An 8,406-nucleotide genomic window follows, 5' to 3' on the forward strand; every position below is an offset into this window, starting at 1 on the left:
GAATAATAATTTCGAATGGACAGTTTTTATATTCAGTTGAAACAAGTAAGAAAATCCACTATTTTAAACCAGGATTTTGATACAATTTTTAAACAACGGCTTAATAAAATAAATAATAATAAATTATGACAAGAGGTTTAAAAACAAAACTATCATATACAGGTGAAATTCTTTCTAAATTGTGTAACATTAAATTTCAATATTACATAAGGATCATATCTCTTCAGTTCTATTTAGCAGCTGCAGTTCAGTTAAACAAACAGCTTCAGTTCACCTTTATAGCCATACCGAAAGCATTCCACAGTTTGCAAGTCAATATGCATTTCTTCACAATTTTCAACTGGTATATATTGGGCCATTGAGCAGATTTTGAAGTCGGCATTTATGTTAACTTTTTTTTCGTTTACGAGATAATAAAAAATGTAGATTGAAATTTCTTTCATTACTTTGGATTATTTTAAAATTATCTTTTAATTATATCAATAAACTGTTTAAATGATTGCTTTTTTTTTTAATCCAAATTGGTGCTCCACAATTTTTTCTACGAAATTTAATTTTATTCCATTATTATTTTCATGTTCTTTACATAATTCAAATAAAATATTCAAATTACTGATTAAAATTAAGTCAGGAGTTACGGTTAATAATTCTGGTATAAGATTTCTAAAAATACATTATTTGGTGCTGAGTGTTTTCATAATCCTTCTGTTAAAACTTTTCTAACAGACAAAAACATTAGAACCACAATAATATTAATTTAATATGTGTTGTATACATCACTCGCTTTAGAATGTTAAATATTTAAAAACAAATTGTAAATCCGCATCGAAAATTTAAACTTTATGTCATTCTATTTGTTTAATAACACTTTACCTTTGAAAAATAGAAAATTTGTTCAAGCATATTTAACTTATTCGATATTTATTCTGTTCCACCAATTATCTTTTTTTCCTCATTATAGCATCATTGAACAGTAAATTTATCAATTTAACTTTATTTATAAAGCAGATACATTCAATTCAGTATTTAATTTCTACACTTGTCCTCAAAAATTGGACAAAAGTTATTCAAATTAAATTATTTCTAATTCTCAAGAAAACTGTCAAACGAAACATATTTTATTAAATTCTTTCCGAATTAATAAATGGCAACATTTTTCTTTTTACCTCCGTATTTTTCGATTCGTCCAAAAAACCCAATTTGAAAAAAGAGATCGAATGGCAAGCATGAACTCAAACAATCCACCTCAACTAAGTTTTTACTTTCAGAAAAAATATCTTTCCACCTCCAAATTTCAGTTCATTAAAACACCGATTATATGCCTTTAAATAGACTGACTTAAACTGAAGTATTATTAAAATCACGTAAATGAAATTCAAATAAATAATTGATTTTTTATTATTAAATATTTAATGCTTCTCTTAGTACCAATTTAATGCAAATTTAATTAAACGCAAAACTTTTTTTAAACTTACTAGCATATTACAGCATAAATTATTATTGAAATAATTGACTTCTCAAATCAAATAATTATAAAATTAAAAGGAATCCAGTTTTATAGCGTATCTGAGTACTAATCATATTTCTAATTTTTTATGATTTATGCGCAATCAAAGCAAGACTTTAATTGATATATTGTAATCCTCATCCGACACATTGACTGGTTTGGTTTGGTTATATTAACGTCCCGTTTCAAGCAACACTTGGTCTATTTTAGGACGTAACTCGTAATTTTGAACAGCGGTCAGATGACGAGGACGACACCTGAGCTGGCACCCCACTCTCCACACCACACCAGCTAGAAGACGTTTGGTCAGGACGGATTTAACGTGCAACTGACCCCCTTACACGACGGTTCTTCGGTGAAATCGGGTCTCGAACTTGAAACCCTCCGGTTCCGAAGCTGAGACCTTACCACCAGGCCACCGCTGCCCCCGACACATTGACTGAATATTTTGAATAGTATTATGAAATGGATTCATTTCATTGATTATTTTCTCATTCGTGTTTTGACATAACTTGAAAATTTTTCTGACGTTCATTGCAATTACAAAGGAATACGAAAAAACTTTATTATCGCTTTAATTAGTATTAAAGTAGTATCTTTGATGATTGAAGGAACGATTTTTCTCCAGGTTCTTCAAAACAATATTTTAGAAAAAAGGGAAAGACGTTTTAGACATGAAAGATTTTTTAAAACATTTGAAATTCTCATACAAATAAAAAGTCTTCACTTTTCCAATTTCTCTTTCCACATTTTTATATCTTTCCTCACCAATGAAAAAAATCAACTTAAATGCAGGAATGTCACAAAAATGAAGAGATTTCAGAGGAGACGTGATAAATTTTGAAGCACGCCTTGCACTTCAGGTACTTCCCTGTTTCAGCTGGCTTTATAATATTATGCAGCGACATATTAATTCTGATGTTTTCTGTTTGAAAACCTTATTCAAGCACTAAAACAAAATACAGAAACTACAGTCTAGGCAGATGGTGAATTTTAACATTCTGTAGCATGTGGAAAATAAGCACCAACTCATACAGCATTTACAGGGGCCAATATAGGAACTGTTGGTCTGATTAACCATTTAGAAAATGTATCCAGAATTAAAAGTTTGAGTCAGCATTTAATAATTCATAAACAAATATGATATTTATATTAGCATGATATGTTTATTAGCAAAAAGATTTCATTAATTCTTATTGGCATCTATCCATTCAAGGACATATTGTACATTAATAAATCATATACAGGTATGGAAGTTCAATTAAAGGCTCAAATTCGTAAGCTGGCAAGGTATGTGTATTAAAGATTGAAATGCATACTTGCAACAGTTATGTTGGTAACTACTGCCTTTATAAAACAAACATTATTTTCCCCCTTTCTCAACGCTAATTTTCTATCTGGAAATCTCGTCATAGTTTCCTAATACGTTGCAAAAGAATAAAGGTCTAGCATGTACAAATTAAAATAAAACTTCCTACTCTAGGATCACACAATTTCATGAAGTTCTGATTTAGTTCTATAACTCTTGCAACAGTGGCGGATTTACGAGTAGGAAATCTATATGGAAAGATTAGTTTCCGGCCGGATTCAAACTTGAAACTCAAAGCTGTTTTACACACGAGGCCCCATTCAATCGCTTTTACAACTCGGTAGCTGCGTAGCTGATGCTACTGGCTGAAACGGAATACAGACATCCCGGATTAAAATTTGGTAAGGCCCTATGTAATTTTAGAATTGAGGCTGCCTTTCTAAGGACTTACGACTACGCAGCTATGGAGGATTGCTGGTTGAGTGACAGGGAGGTATAGGCAGGCCAGATTTAGACTTTGGTGGGGTGGGGAGAGTGCGAAACAAAGAATCTCATTGACATAGGCAGATCAGTAAGTTGATCACTAGTTGCCAAAGAAATTCATGCAAAATGTAAATTCTCTGAATTATAAAATAGTAGGGCTACAATGCGGAATATACGGTATATGGAGTTATTAAAATTGAATGAATTTAAGCATAACCACTTGCTTATAAATATTTAGTGGTTGTGGGGTATTTTGCTTGTAGATCCATATAAAATTATGTTAACTATTTCCTTATAATAAATTATTATTATGAACCGACAGCATTTAGGTCCACATTATTCATTTTGGAAATAAGTAAACCATACTATATTTTTTTCAATAAAATATCTAGCATTTTTATAACACATCTCTAAAATATTAATATGTTAATTGCGTATGACGAAATATTTCGTCATACACGAGTTTCTACTACAATGAGCATAGCGAAATTTTTCGACTTGGAAATTTGCTTTAATATTTTTAACGTTCTAGTGACTCCATTGTGAAACGAATTGAACAAATATTTATTCCCCAGTTAACAGGTTAAAAAAGTATCAAAGAAATAAAGACTGATTTTTAACTGAGATATAAAATGGGAAAAATTACTTCAGCTGCCGAGATCGGGAAAAATTAATAAAAATATATATATTTCCGTGAAAATAATGAAATGAAAATATTAACAAAGCGATTTAGTCAAACTGCTGAAATCCGCAATTAAATATATTAATTTTTATGTGAAGAACCTTATGTTTATTGCATGGGGCCTCTAAATGTTTCCTAAATCCGCCACTGATTCTGAGTTGTGCTTATTAAATGTCTATTTATCGGCAAAGAAAGTTTTTTTGTTTTAAAGTTTAATTTAAATAAAACCGCCTCTCATTATATCTATTTCACCATTCTTGGCCAAGACTAGTGAAAAATATATCACCCAATTCCCTTTAGATGAACGCAATAAATAAAAAATCCATCACATTTATTTGACAAGCTAAGATGCAGGAGCAGAAACTGTGGCTTGCCGAACACTGTGGGATTTGTTCCCGGTCATTAGGAACGTCGTGTTGAGTGAATTCCACGAAACGCTCGAAGAACGACAGTGACGAGGTGGAGTGAGAAGCCGAATCGAGACGCTTATCAGACGGGTGGGACTCCCTCAACATTGAACATGCACAGTTAAGTAATTGCATTAAAACATTCACGAATGCATAAATGTATATTTATAAATACGATTTCATTATAAAAGCATGCAAATCTATAATTAAAAACTGAACCTTTGTATTCTGAATACTTTTAATCAAGTAAAATATGGATTTTTTAAATTGAGTATTTTTAAAAAATAAAAATTTACATTAATCAGCAATTTAAAAAAATAATATGGCGAATAATGAATGTGGTGATTTAAAATACAGCGACATTTCATTAGCAATATACGCAGTTACCAATTTGAGAAATGTATACTTTTGGACGATGATACATTCACGAACTGTGTGATTTCTCCCTTCAGAACGCGGAATTCCGCCGTAATTGAAGTTTATTAAAACTATTTTAATGAAGTTAATTTCAATTGCGAAATACTGAAATATTCATTGATTAGGAGACATTTTGAATTTTGGGGTAGCGGAATTTTTTTCAAATTTAAATTAAAGAAATAAACTCCAGAAATATCAAAACTACCAATAAAATAATCGTCTCAAACTGTCAGTTAGTAAGGTAAATTTTGATATCTAAGAAGAAATTTACTAAATATAGGTTCAAAAAACACTTTGTTGCTAAAAGTGCAAAAGAGTTCAATTCTGGCCACATGAATGCTGAAAATGCCAAAAAAAAAAAAAAAAAAAAAAGTCGATTATAAAATACATCTGATGTTTTCTAATTAGTAAATAAAAAAAGAATAAGAATTCGAAACTTTTAATTATTCTTTAATTTGCCATTTTAGTGATTGTTTATATTTTGTCTTACATGCAGTAAAACGATGACTGAATATAGAAATTTTATAAAGTTCTGAGGATTAAGAAGTTTGATTTCTTAGAACCTTTCTCCTTCGCATAAAATGACGCGTTTGACTCGAACATCAAATTACAGAATTTTTAATTTTAAATGAACACTTAAGTGAAAGTGAAGTATTTTAAAATGCAAAAATCACTACTTAGAAACACTTCATTATCTCAACTGCCATTTTATTATTTCAATTCCTATAAAAATGTACGATCTAAATAGGATATGCTATTTAATTAGGGAGTAAAATAAAATCGAAAGACAAGGGCTTCAATGTCTAATTAAAAATTTAAGCATTTGAAAATTACCAAAATAAATAATTTTAAAAATTAAAAATATATTTTTTTTAAATTGGCATTGCGGTTTTATAAAGCACTGGTTGTAAGGCTAATGATTGCGTATTAATCGATTTGATTTTCGAGTTCTTTAATTAGTGAGGAATATGAGCATATTTATTTGCAAAACTGAAAGAATAAATATAAAAGCACAAAAGTGTTTTTTTTTCTTTCTAACTCTATTTCTGATTTATAGCATTTAATATCTAATTTTAGTAATCAGACACAACAAGCAAGATCCATCTTTGTTGTAAAGTAATTATTAAAAAAAAAAAAACTATTTTATGAATACAAATGAACGAACGGTAATTGTAATGCTAGGAAGTACCATGAATGAAAGAGGCATGATTAAAAGCCATTGTGAAAAAGGACCTTCAGAATGCAGAGGTTTAAAAAAAAGAATTATGATACATGCTAGAATACTTACCAAGAAACTGAATCAAAACACTTAACATTAACAAAATACTAACCTTAAATATTCCACACTTTTTTTTTATTTTTAAAAATTATCCAAACATCATTTAATGTAGGAAAGTACATTTGTCCTCATTTATTCCAATATGACGCGAAATAGCTATATTCTTTAAACTTACAAGACAAGTAATTTAACAATAGGAGAGAAAACTATCTTGAAAGAAGTGCCGTTAATCATATGCGATACAAATAATTCAATAGATGAGACACTAAAATTTGTTTACAAGTGAAATAATCAGAACAATTTTTGAAAAATATATAGCAGTAAATGCTTTTCAATTAAAGCGACATCACGGTCATTACTTCAAACTGTTTCGAATAATTTAACCAATGAATTGTTTCGACCTCTTCGAAAAATACGTATATAATTGTCATAAGTATATATATTATAAAAATATAATAATTAGTTACAAATATAATAATTAAGCAATTATAATATGAATATGATATTTATATAATAGTTTAATTAACCACTTTATAAACTTGTCATAACAAAAAATTTAATTTTTCCATGGCGAGTATACTCGCCAAAAATAGATAACTCTCTAATGCTTTTCATTGTTCCTACAAATGTTTAAAAATGTGTCCATAATTAATAAGAAACGAATTAATATTTAATTTCCGGTACAGTGTAGCAAACGTTAGAAACTGATAAAGTAAAGATTTGATCATTCTGATTGTCTGACTCATTTCAAATTTTGAGAATGAGCCATAAAAAAAATTAATTTTTTCAGCATGATTAGCATTAATAAATATATTACAAATCGAATTTTTCTTTATTGAAGCAATTGCAGATTCTATTATAAATTAGCAGCAAACTCAGCACAAAAAAATCAATTGTGCTTTCAATACACAATTTGTTTATACATTTATTTTAAGATATTGAGAAAAATAGGCAAAACTATTTTAAGTATGAATTAATATTTTGTAGGAGTGCCAATTGAAATTCTAAGCTCAATACATATGTTTTCATACCTTCTTGAAGAAATTAAGTTATTTCTTCTAGAAAATATTATGAATTTCAAGATATATTACTTTTTTATAAATATGACATATTTATTACAGCTTAGAGCTTTATTTCAAGGAAAGTTTAAATTTTACATCTACTTAAAGTTCATATGTATCCTAAATAAATTCAACTTATCGCTTAACATTTGGTGAAATCGAAACCGAATCCCTTGATGCCTTAGAAAAAAAAAAAACATTTTAAACATTGCTATATTAAAAATCCTATAATATTCAAATTTTAATAAAATTTTTTCCGTCCAAATAAAAACTATCAAAATCACTTCAATCAATAAATGAAATTGCCAGTAAAGCCTTTATTGATAATAAAAACGGAATAACACTCACCCATGGGTCACTTGTAATAATTAAAGACATGCCGATAGACTGTTCATAATAGACATAAAAGACGGTTTTCTCTAATCCGATCTGAAACAAATGTATTTTAATTAAGATTCAGTTCAGTTAAATGCAATATTCAATAAGAACATGCCCATTAAACTGTTTTTACTAGCGTACTAAAAATAAAAATCAAAAATTTGAATGCAAAATAATAAACTAAGTAAGGCTTCGAAATTAATGATATAACAATAAACAACAATATTTAAAATTAGTTCGTTTTCAATATTCTATTGAAATTTCAGGATTGATATTTTATATTGTACAGGCTTACGACACTGACATTCTACTACTTTTTATTTTACTCATCAATTGGGTAATTTTATTTTTAATACTTGATTAATTCATTGCTTTAAATATCATGGTATCAACAATCTTTGTAAAAATCACAATAATCAAAATTAATCAATCAACCGAAAAATATTAAAAGTATTAAAATGATACATTTCCATCAAGAATATACACAAACATAGAAAATTTCGGTACTAAAGTCCACTAGGAATAAAGCAAATGTCTGATTACAAAATCTCATCTTACAGGAAACTAAGAAAAAGTTATTCAAAAAATTATTTCAAATGATTTTATATAAGTATTACAGAATATTTTTCAATATGATTTTTTGCATAAAATATATTGAAGAAATCCCAATAAGACGAAACTATGTAAATTTAAAGTCAACAGATTTTTTTAAAAATAAAAAGACAAACTATGGATATTTTAGCTGAAAAGAAATATAGAACACAAAAAATTCCAAACTTTCTTGAAAATATATTTTAGTTTCCGAACGAAAAAAAATGTAACTGTATTCTTATACAATCTTTATACACCAGGTATTCGATTGATAAACGTTATGAAATTTTAT

This window comes from Argiope bruennichi, chromosome 7 (assembly GCF_947563725.1).
Source record: "Argiope bruennichi chromosome 7, qqArgBrue1.1, whole genome shotgun sequence".
Lineage (NCBI taxonomy): Eukaryota > Metazoa > Arthropoda > Arachnida > Araneae > Araneidae > Argiope > Argiope bruennichi.